The sequence below is a fragment of the Anomaloglossus baeobatrachus genome, chromosome 11, assembly GCF_048569485.1.
Source record: "Anomaloglossus baeobatrachus isolate aAnoBae1 chromosome 11, aAnoBae1.hap1, whole genome shotgun sequence".
In the NCBI taxonomy this organism is placed as follows: domain Eukaryota; kingdom Metazoa; phylum Chordata; class Amphibia; order Anura; family Aromobatidae; genus Anomaloglossus; species Anomaloglossus baeobatrachus.
Genome location: NC_134363.1, coordinates 179,904,521 through 179,917,009, shown reverse-complemented (window position 1 = coordinate 179,917,009; position 12,489 = coordinate 179,904,521).

The following is a 12,489-nucleotide window of genomic DNA, read 5'->3' as shown; positions in this document are numbered from 1 at the left end:
ACCTTTGTTTTGGCAGTTTGTAGTGACATCTTAAAAGTAGAGTATGATCGGCCATGCAGTAGGGTTTTAAAGAACTGATTGTGATATGTTCTGATTTTCTACTTTTCAATGGAATAAGATTAATATTTAGTGTAAATATATATTGTCACACAATAAATCAGTCTACCATAAATCTCTTATAATGATAAAAAATAAATATAAAATTTATGCAAAAGACATAAAGACACATACAAAAATTACTGTTGAAATAAAGTGTTAAGAAAGCAGCAACAAAAATAAAACAAAAAGAAAATGATCATTTAACTCTTAATTATGTTCCACTTCTTATTATTATAGAACTATTGACTATTTTGTCTTTTATTTTTCTATCAGTTGATCTTTTTTCTTTACAGGAGAAGTTTTATCTTCTACCATATATCATGTTAGGGTTAATGGTTGTGTTTATTTTTTCTCAAGTAACCACCATTTTTCCTTGTCTTTTAACACTAATCATGGATGATCTGCAATAATATAAGAATATCACCAACCTATTGTTGAAACCATCTACAGCTGATGACCACTCCACCACCTTGGCATTGACCTCGAATACCCCATTACATACAAGAAACTCTTTAGATCCAAAATATATACAGAACGTTTTGTGCAAAGTTCATAAAGTGTCATAGGCACTAAATATTAAAAGTGGATGAAGCCACATCATGTCATCATCTGATGCCTCATGACTTCTTTGTTTATAGAACGATCAAGTTTTCTGGTAATTTAAGTCATTGTCAACAATCACTGACAGCGCATGATGTTTAGGAGAACGGATCATCCACTAACAGCAAATATACCTCTAAAATATAAAGTCCCATAGCAATGATATATATTTTTTAATAAAAGGCTATGTACATCTTCAAAACGATTTTTTTAGGGGAATTGGCTTTCAAAATGAAACGTTAAACAACTTTCTAAATAGGTTTCATTTAAAAAATTTCAACCATTACACTTATGCAGATAATATGTAAGTGCTTTGCAAAAATGTTACAAATCTGTCAGTCCTTGTATTTCTAGTTTTGAATAGAGATGAGCAGATTAGTGGAAATTCGGACAGACTTTAGACCTAGTTCTATTCCTCCCATAGCATAAAAACATATATTGTATGGAAGGAATAGAACTAGGTGATAGCATTGGGGAAACTGACTTGGGCATAATAGTAGATCACAGATTCTACATGAGCTAACAATGCAGAGCTGCAGCTAAAAAGGCCAAAAAAAATCTGGGATATATCAAGACAAGCATTGAATCTAATTATTAATTAATATCTAATTAATAATTTAATTATATATTTAATTATCTAATTAAAGAGGTAATTATTCCCCTATACTCTGCCCTGGTCAGACCACACTTGGAATACTGTGTACAGTTCTGGGCGCCCCAATTCAAGAAAGACATTGATATATTGGAGCAAGTCCAGAGAAGAGCAACCAAAATGGGGGAAGGTTTTCAAACCATGTCATATGAAGAACAGCTAAAAGAACTAGGAATGTTTAGTTTGAAAAAGAGAAGGCTGAGAGGAGACTTAATAGCGGTCTAAAAATATCTGAAAAGTAGTCATAGTGCAAAGTGAAACACCCTATTTTCATTAGCACAATGAAGTACAAGAAGCAATGGGGTGAAACTTAAAGGAAGGAGATTCAGATTAGACATTAGGAAAACCTTTCTGACAATGAGAGAGTGGAACAGGCTATCACGGGAGGTAATGAGTTCTCCATCAATGGAAATCTTCAAGCAGAAACTGGATAAACATATACCTGGGATGTTTCAGGAAAACCTACTCTTGCAGGGGGTTAGACACAATGTTCTTTGAGGTCCCTTCCAACACTACCATTCATGATTCTTAAACTTTGGTTAGGAACCTGAACTTGACCTGAACCCCAATGGAAGTCACTAATTGGGCAGTTCAGGCTTCTGCCCATATGCAGCCAGCCATAAACAGATCGCTTCCAGGGCAGGGAGGTGGGGTTTTGTCCATTTTTTGTGGTGACACTACATTTGATCATGCTGTTGATACCCCCAGTGTGAGTTGTTCAAACACTGCAAGCGGCTTGCACTGGGCTGAGCACCGAGCGTACCCGAGCACACGAGTGTTGTTCATCCGTAAAGCACTCAAACTCTGAACATGAACTCTATTTTTTTAAATAAAAGTCTGAACACCGAACACTGAATCTCGGGTTCATTCAACATTAGTTCTGAAGGCTGCACAAACCGGTATACAAGTTACTAATACTATACATATTGCTACAAATATAATTAATCCTCAGAAAAGAGGAGGATGAGTAGAGATCAAATTGTGCAATTAAATCAGTTATTCAAATTAATACAATGATATATTTGACTAACAGTAACATGAGGTTCACATAAGAAAAGAAAGTGACAGTGCAAAAAATCCCTGTGACAGATCAAAAGAAGCTTGTTTGGTATCTCTAAGAAATGGGTAAGAAACATTAAATGGTCAAAAGCAAAGTGTATAGCATAGTGCGATAATCAGTAATTCCTTGGCCAAAAATGATTACTTTAAAGAGATGTAAAAGTCACAGCTGCACGGAACAACCCGCCTACTCCAACGTATGTTTCTTAAAGAAACCACGCTTCTTCATGGAGGAGAGTGTATGAATGCCAATCCAGCAGGACCTTTCAAAATCTAATGATTTAGATCTCATTGCGATAGTGTAATTATTATTAACATTATATGCCCAGTTTCCTAGGATCCAATTTTTGTGCTGCTTTTTGCTGGAACTCCTTTTGACATCTTTTTTGATATTTCTTTTTAACAAAACTTGTGTAAGGTTCCAGGTTTTCCATAGAACTTGTGTGTGCTGGCCCTCGTCCAAAATGGAGTCTGTAGTCTCATCTTGCCCTTGAACTTCCTGTCTGCCCTGCTTATAAGTCCCAGTCTTGAATTTACTCTTTGCCTAAGTATTTTGTGCTAACTGGCTCCTGAGTCACCCTTGGCTTGCTTCTGGAGTCCCTGCTGTCACTTAAAGTTCTGTGCTCTGCATCATTACTGCCCTGCTGCCTGCAGCATGACCCTGATCCAGGCTGTGGTTCCCTCCCTTAAGACTTCTAGGAGAAGTGTTCTTGTACGGCTATATCTCCTTTGTCTGTAAGAACTTTATTCTCTTCTTAAGTGGGCTGTACATGCTGTGACATTGCTAGCGATGTCGCGAGTGATAGCACCCGCCCACATTGGTGGTGCGTCACGGGGAGATCGCTGCGGTAGGGAACAATATCTCTACGCAGTGTCACACGCAGTTACTGTTAACCGACGTCGCTGTGGCCACAGAACAATCTCTCCTTTAAGGGGGAGGTTCGTTCGGCATCACAGCGGCGTCAGTAAGTGGCCACCCAATAGAAGCGGAGTGGCGGAGATAAGCGGACGGAACATCCTGCCCACCTCCTTCCTTCCTTATTGCCGGCGGCCGCAGGTACGATGTTCTTCCTCGTTTCTGCGGTGTCACATGTAGAGATGAGCGAACCGGTCGTGGTTCGGCTCGAGTTTGGTTCGCCGAACGGAGGTCTCGTTCGAGTTTGGTTCGGCGAACCGCTCGAACCGCATAGGAAACAATGGGGAGCGATCAAAAACACATAAAAACACCTAGAAAACACCCTCAAAGGTGTCCAAAAGGTGACAAACAACTCACAACACAACACAAACACATGGGAAAGTGACAAGGACATATACTCATGCGAAAACAAAAGAGCTGGACAAGGAAAAAGAGGAGGAGACACAGATATAGGCATGGCACGCCCTTCTAAAATCATGTAAAAGACCGCAAGGTTACTCCAAGCGGAGTCTCCCTTTTTTCCAAAAATTGGGCCCCACACACACCCACCCCTTCAGTACCAGCACTTGTGCCCCAGTTGTACACTTCACAGCTAGATTTGCATCAAGCAGATTCAAAAATACGCCATACTTAACCGTCCCCAGGATGACACCGGGGTAGGTAGCTAAGTCTTTCCTGATCCCAGCTCTGTTCATCTTGGCTCCTTTTAAAAAACACAGCAAGCAAGGGTTACTCCAAGCGGAGTCTCCCTTTTTTCCAAAAATTGGGCCACACACACCCCATCAGTGGCAGCACTTGTGCCCCAGTTGTACACTTCACATGTAGATTTGCATCAAAGACAATCAAAAATACGCCATCCTTCACTGTCCCCAGGATGACACCGGGGTAGGTAGCTAAGTCTTTCCTGATCCCAGCTCTGTTGATCTTGGCTCCTTTTAAAAAACACAGCAAGCAAGGGTTACTCCGAGCGGAGACTCCCTTTTTTCCAAAAATTGGGCCACACACACACCCACCCCTTCAGTGGCAGCACTTGTGCCCCAGTTGTACATGTCACAGGTAGATTTGTATCAATCACATTCAAAAATACGCCATACTTAACCGTCCCCAGGATGACACCGGGGTAGGTAGCTAACTCTTTCCTGATCCCAGATCTGTTCATCTTGGCTCCTTTTAAAAAACACAGCAAGCAAGGGTTACTCCAAGCGGAGTCTCCCTTTTTTCCAAAAATTGGGCCACACACACACCCCATCAGTGGCAGCACTTGTGCCCTAGTTGTACACTTCACAGCTAGATTTGCATCAAGCACATTAAAAAATACGCCATCCTTAACCGTCCCCAGGATGACACCGGGGTAGGTAGCTAAGTTTTTCCTGATCCCAGCTCTGTTCATCTTGGATCATTTTTAGAAATACTGCAAGCAAGGGTTACTCCAAGCGGAGTCTCCCTTTTTTCCAAAAATTGGGCCACACACACACCCCATCAGTGGCAGCAGTTGTGCCCCAGTTGTACACTTCACAGGTAGATTTGCATCAAGCACATTCAAAAATACGCCATCCTTCACCGTCCCCAGGATGACACCGAGGTAGGTAGCTAAGTCTTTCCTGATCCCAGCTCTGTTCATCTTGGCTCCTTTTAAAAAACACAGCAAGCAAGGGTTACTCCAACCGGAGTCTCCCTTTTTTCCAAAAATTGGGCCCCACACACACCCACCCCTTCAGTGGCAGCACTTGTGCCCTAGTTGTACACTTCACAGGTAGATTTGCTTCAAGCACATTCAAAAATATGCCATCCTTAACCGTCCCCTGGATGACACCGGGGTAGGTAGCTAAGTCTTTCCTGATCCCAGATCTGTTCATCTTGGCTCCTTTTAAAAAACACAGCAAGCAAGGGTTACTCCAAGTGGAGTCTCCCTTTTTTCCAAAAAATTGGGCCACACACACACCCACCCACGCCTTCAGTGGCAGCACTTGTGCCCCAGTTGTACACTTCACAGCTAGATTTGCATCAAGCACATTCAAAAATATGCCATCCTTAACCATCCCCCAGGATGACACCGGGGTAGGTGGCAAAGTCTTTCCTGATCCCGGATCTGTTAATTTTGGATCATTTTAAAAAACACAGCAAGCAAGGGTTACTCCAAGCGGAGTCTCCCTTTTTTCCAAAAATTGGGCCACACACACACCCCAACAGTGGCAGCACTTGTGCCCCAGTTGTACACTTCACAGGTAGATTTGCATCAAGCACATTCAAATTTACGCGATCCTTTACCGTCCCCAGGAGGACACCGAGGTAGGTAGGTAAGTCTTTCCTGATCCCAGCTCTGTTCATCTTGGCTCCTTTTAAAAAACCCAGCAAGGGTTACTCCAAGAAAAGTATCCCTTTTTTCCAAAAATTGGGCCACACAGACACCCCATCAGTGGCAGCACTTGTGCCCTAGTTATACACATCACAGGTAGATTTGCATCAAGCACATTCAAAAATACACCATCCTTCACCGTCCCAAGGATGACACCGGGGTAGGTAGCAAAGTCTGTTACACCTCGTGGCTCTCCTGTGGCAAGGAATGAGACAGTCTCCTTGCCTGCCACGAGCGCTCCTGCTCAGCAGCGCCGAAGGTCTGCCAGACTGCGCAGAGTGCAGGAGAAACCTCCTCAGAGAGGCAGCACAAGGGTGACACCTAGTGGTACTCCTGTTGCAAGAAATGAGGCAGTCTCCCATTCCTTGCCTGCCACAGCTCCTCCTGCTCAGCAGCCTCGAAGGTCTGTGAGGTTGCGCAATGTGCAGAGGTTTGCTGCTCAGGGAAGCAGTGAGACTCCCGTTATCTCTACACATTGTGAGACCGAGGATCCCGCCTCTATTTCCCAGAGGCAGGAGGGTGAGCATGTGCTATGCTTGGTGGATCCTGATTCGCCCACTGACATCACACGGCTTGATGACAAGGCTGGGGACGTGGTGAATCCTGACTGGCCAGGCTGGGATGTCGTGGATCCTGATTGGGTAAAGTCCGTCATCTCCGCCTCGCGCCCGCCCTTGGCTCGAGCTACACCTCCTTAAAAGCTCCTCCTGCCATCATGGCGGCGCGCAACCGTCCTTCTATGTTTGGATGTCTGGCAGCGTGCTGCCACGCCACTGCTCAGGCATTATCTTCTTCTGTGGGCTTGGCCCTTGCTGCTTAGGCAGCACCTGGTTTGCAGGCCGTGTCCCTGCCTTGCTGCTCCGGCAGTAGCTCCTTCTACAGGCCGTGGTCCTGTCCCAGGTGAGCTCCTCGAGTCTCCACCGGACTCACCTGGTTATTGAAAGCACACGTGCGTGGGCACCTCTGTGCTACCCTCGTGCCATATTCTCGTGACTTCCACTGGCACACGTGCGTGGGCACCTCTGTGCTTCCCCGTGCAACAGGTACACCGAGCCGTGTTATCCCTGCCATACAACCCACACGGGTTAGGGCAGACCGGTGTACATAGATCGTCTGTGACATTCCAGACGATCGCTAGCAGCAACCCGCTCACTCATCACCCACCATAGCAGCGGTCCCTTACACCGCACAGTGGACCTTGACCGGCGGAAGCTGTCCATTCCCCATCTTGGCACGCTTCCCCGGGTCCCCCTCGTAACATTAGTCTTTCCTGATCCCGGATCTGTTAATCTTGGATCATTTTTAGAAACACTGTAAGCAAGGGTTACTCCAAGCAGAGTCTCCCTTTTTTCCAAAAATTGGGCCACACACACCCACCCCTTCAGTGGCAGCACTTGTGCCCTAGTTGTACACTTCACAGCTAGATTTGCATCAAGCACATTCCAAATCCTCAAGCATTTACTCTCCCCAGTATGACACAGGGGTAGTAAAGTCCTTGTGGATCCATGATTTTTTCCTTTTGATGAACGTTAGTCTGTCCACATTGTCACTGGACAGACGCGTGCGCTTATCTGTCAGCACACACCCAGCAGCACTGAAGACACGTTCAGAGACAACGCTGGCAGCTGGACTCGACAAAATCTCCAAGGCATAAGTGGAGAGCTCTGGCCATTTTTCAAGATTTGAAGCCCAAAATGAGCAAGGCTCCATTTGCAAAGTCATGGCATCGATGTTCATTTGGAGATACTCCTGTATCATCCTCTCCAGCCGTTGACTATGTGTCAGACTTGTTGTCTCTGGTGGCCTTGCAAAGGATGGTCTAAAAAAATTATGAAAAGATTCAATAAAATTGCTGTTACCAGCACCAGATACGGTGCTATTGGTACGGGTAGACTGTTGAAGATGACGAGACCGTCCCATGTTTGTCAAGTTACAACTGGGAGATTCACTCCCTGCACCTGCACGGTTGTTTGGTGGAAAAGCCGAGCTAAGATCGAGTAACAGCTTCTGCTGATACTCCTGCATACGTGCGTCCCTTTCTATGGATGGAATTATGTCACAAAATTTGGACTTGTACCGGGGATCTAATAGTGTGGCAAGCCAGTAGTCATCATCACTTCTAATTTTGACAATACGAGGGTCATGTTGGAGGTAGTGCAGCAAGAAGGCACTCATGTGTCTTGCGCAGCCATGCGGACAAAGTCCACGCTGTGTTTGTGGCATAGAGGTGCTAACCGTTCTTTCTTCCTCTGACATCTCCCCCCAACCTCTTTCAACTGAAATTTGACCAAGGTCTCCCTCATCCGCTGAGTCTTCCATGTCCATGGACAGTTCGTCCTCCATTTCTTCATGTTCTCCTGCACCTTCCTCAACATTTTGCCTGCTACCATGCGCCCTTGTTGATCCCTGTCGCCCATGGTTCCATGCCTGACGCATTGATGATGATGAAGATGATGAACGTCTGGACCTTGGTGATGTTGTTGTCTCTTGTGCATATGAATCCTCTTGTAGTCCCTCCCCTTCCTGTTGTCCCACCCCCTGACTCCGAATAGTGTTTAGCGTGTGCTCCAGCATGTAAATGACTGGAATTGTCATGCTGATAATGGCATTGTCAGCGCTAAACATATTCGTCGCCATGTCGAAACTGTGCAGAAGGGTGCATAGGTCCTTGATCTGAGACCACTCCATCAGGGTGATCTGCCCCACCTCTGCATCTTGTTGGCCCAGGCTATACGTCATGACGTATTGCACCAGGGCTCGACGGTGCTGCCACAGTCGCTGTAACATGTGGAGAGTCGAATTCCAGCGTGTCAGCACATCGCATTTAATGCGATGAACCGGCAGGCCGAAAGACTTCTGGAGCAATGCAAGTCACTCAGCAGCGGTGGTTGACCGGCGTAAGTGAACAGACAGTTTTCGTGCCCTGTTCAGAAGGCCATCTAGGCCGGGATAGTGTGTTAAAAATTGCTTGACAATAAGGTTCAACACGTGAGCCATACAAGGCACGTGTGTCACCTTGCCCAGGTGAAGGGCCGCACCCAGGTTTGCAGCATTGTCGCACACGGCCTTACCAGGCTGCAGGTTGAGTGGAGACAACCATTTATTAAACTCAGTCTCCAGAGCTGCCCACAACTCAGCCGCTGTGTGACTCTTATTTCCAAGACATTTCAAGCTAAAGCCTGCCTGATGCCGTTGCGATCTGCTGCTAGCATAGTAATGAGGTGTGCATGATTCCTTCTGCGTAGTTAGAACACTGATGGCCTGACCAGGCAGGCTTGGGGCGGAGATGGAGGACCCAGATGAGGTGGAGGAGGCAGAAGCAGTGGCGGAACTTGGACAGACAGAGGATTGACACACAAGTCGTGGGGACGGCAAGACTTGTGCAGCAGACCCTTCACCATCTATTACCATAGTTACCCAGTGCCCAGTCAGCGACATGTAACGTCCCTGTCCATGCTTACTGGTCCAAGTATCGGTGGTGAAATGCACCCATTGACACACAGAGTTTCTCAAGGAAGCGGTGATGTTGTGTGCGACATGCTGGTGTAGTGCAGGCACACCTTTCTTAGAGAAGTAGTGGCGACTGGGCATCTGGTAATGGGGCACAGCAACAGACATAAGGTCTCTAAAATCCTGTATGTCCACCAGGCGGAAAGGCAGCATTTCAGAATCCAAGAGCTTACAGAGGGATAAAATCAACCTCTTATGTCATTTATTTGTCCACATCTGAGGGACAGAGATCTGGCTGCTGTGTGTAGACGGTGTTGAGTAGGGTGTCCCTGGAAAAATGCAGGTTTGTGAGGAAAGTGCAGGCGTAGACATGATGTTGCCTTCATCCAACGTTGGTGCTATCGATGTCTGAGAGAGCTGTACACACGCACTTGTTTCCCCTTCCAAACCAGCTGAAGACCTACCAAGCAAACTGCCTTTTGCGGTTACAGTGGTGGAAAACCAGGTGTGACAGCTTTCCTCACAGTCCTAGAAGATGAAGAGCGCACGGATGCACTGGAAAAGGCATGCGGTGGATGGTTCGCTCCGCTAGGCCGCATTGCAGCACGGTGAGCTTCCCACCGGGACATATGATATTTATTCATGTGACGATTCATGGAAGAAGTTGTCAAACTGCTGAGGTTTTGCCCTCTACTAACAGAATCACGACAAATTTTACAGATCACATAATTTGGGCGATCTTTTGCTATGTCAAAAAAGGACCAGGCTAGGCAAGGCTTAGAGGGCATGCGACCTGCTGATCCACCCCGACTAGTGCTCAGAGGCACAGTGGTGGCTGAGGATGCAGTTATAGACGTGCTACCAGTGCTCTGACTCTGTCCAGGAAGGCGCAAGGTATCTTCGTCGTCGGTTGCATCCTCCTCCACCGCCTCTGTTGACTTCCTCGAGTGCCTGACTGTGGGTTGACAGTAGGTGGGATCTAGAATTTCCTCATCAATTGTTGTGTTTGCACTCCCCTCACCCTCAGACCGAGCCTTTTCTTGCCCTGACAGAATATTTAAGTTGTCATCCCAATCTGGTATCTGCGTCTCATCGTCATCAGTATGTTCCTCTTTGTCTATAACAACAGGTGTTACAGTTTGTGAAAAAGGGTCAACATTATGCTCAGAAACTTGGTCCTCATGGCTTGAATCAGTCACAAAGGTTCTGGGCATCACTGCAGACCATTTCCTGGTCTGTGCTCACTGTAACTTGGGAGCAGACCTCTAATTCCCAGGCTATAGTGTGACTGAACAGCTCTGCAGACTCAGCCATCTCAGTTCCACCATACTGTGCAGGGCGGATGGAGACTTCAGAGCTGGGAGAAAGCAAGTGTGATTGGGATGACAACTCAGAGTACTGGTGTTTTTTGGATGCGGTAGTTGAGGTGGCAGAGAGGGCACTTGTTGGACCACTTGAGATCCATTCAAGCATTTTCCTTTTTTGGCCACCATCTACCTTTGTTCCAGTTGTTCGTGTCCGTAAAAAAGAGAGCACATCGGATTGTCCACGGTAAGTAGTAGACATCTTGCTTTTGCTGGAAGATGGTCTATCTTCAGCAAATGTTAATGGAGCTTTGCCACCTTCCCAACGGACAAACCCTTTTTTTCCTTTTCCAACACGCCTTTTCCCCTTTCCACCAGCATCTGCCATTTTGCCACTCATTTTGATTGCGACAAGATTGTGCACTTAAAATGTGGTAGTAAAAATTGAGAGGTGGTGTAGATTGCAGCGGTGGTCTAGCTTTATTAACAGCAGAATAAACAACAATAATAATCCCTGGCAATACAACTACGGCCCTTAAACTGGCAGCATAGTTTGCTGGTATAATGGCTTAGTAACAATGAGTTTGAGTGTGCAATGCAGTGGTGCTGCAAATAGCTTTGCACTAGTGGGACACTAATGGAAGTCCAACTGCCAGTTTTAGGATGCCATTAAGTTTACTCAGTGTTTGCTAGTATAATGGCTTAGTAACAATGAGCTTGAGTGTGCAAAGGGCAGGAGGGTACAGTGGCAGGGTTGTTGGTCTGGGTAGAGGAAAGGAAGCCTGCCTTTCTATCCCTCCTAATGGGGAAATGCAACTAGGAAATCCCTGACCTTAGCTACACAGACGCTGTTATCTTGTGTAGCTGTTAAAATCTGTTTCCACGGACCTGACTGTCACCTATGGCTCTGAGCCTGCTGTAATTAGCACTTACAAGAGCTGAAAGAAACTGCTATCCCTATTCTGTATAGCTCTGTGTATAGAGCGTACACAGCAGTATCGGGGACAGGAGCTACGCCAGTGGTGACTGACACCCAGAAGCAGAAGGCAGATAATGGCGTCCAGACGGGCAGATGCCCGTATTTATAATGCAGGGACATGTGACATGGACATCCTATCACACATGCCGTTGCTTCTCTGGCTAAAAGTCCACTTAGCTGTGTGTGTCTGGGATTGGTTGACATGCTGGCCCGCCCCACTACACGCGCGCGATTAGGGAAGGATGACAAGGAAAATTAAAAAATGGCGATCGCCATTGTCCCAGCAGCAGTGATCTGAATGCGCTGTTCCCGCACACTATACGCTAAAATTTCATAATAGTGTGAGTCACAGAGTGACTTACACTATTACAGCGGAAAGCCAGCTAGTAATTAGCTTGGCTTTTTGCTGCTAGAACCGTTCTCGAACGTAACTAGAACTATCGAGCCTTAGCAAAAAGCTCGAGTTCTAGTTCGATCTAGAACAGCCCCCAAAATCACTCGAACCGCAAACTGGAGAACCACGAACCGCGAACCGCGCTCAACTCTAGTCACATGTAGCGATGTGTGCTGCCGCAGGAACGACGAACAACCTGCATCCTGCAACAGCAACGATATTTGGGATTAGAACGACGTGTCTACAATCAACGAATAGGTGAGTAATTTTGATCGTTAGCGGTCGTTTGTGTGTTTCACACGCAAGGACGTTTCTAACGAGACCGGATGTGCGTCACGGATTCCGTGACCCCAACGACATCTCGTTAGCGATGTCGTTGCATGTAATGCCCCCTTTAGTCATTAGTGTACTTAATCCAGGACTCTTTCTGCACTGTATGTGTGCTGGACTTCTGCAGGTATTAGGCTGCGCGCACATCAGTAGTATTCTCTCGCAATGCCGGATGCGTCAGAAATGCGGTACAGTTCAATGCAGTGGAATTGCGGGAAGATAAGGCCACATGCGGTCACATGCGGCCACTGTCGCATGTGACCGCATGTGACGTTATCTTGTCGCTATACCTTTTAACTGTATTGAACTGTCCTGCATTTCTGACGGATCTGGAATTGTGGCAGAATACC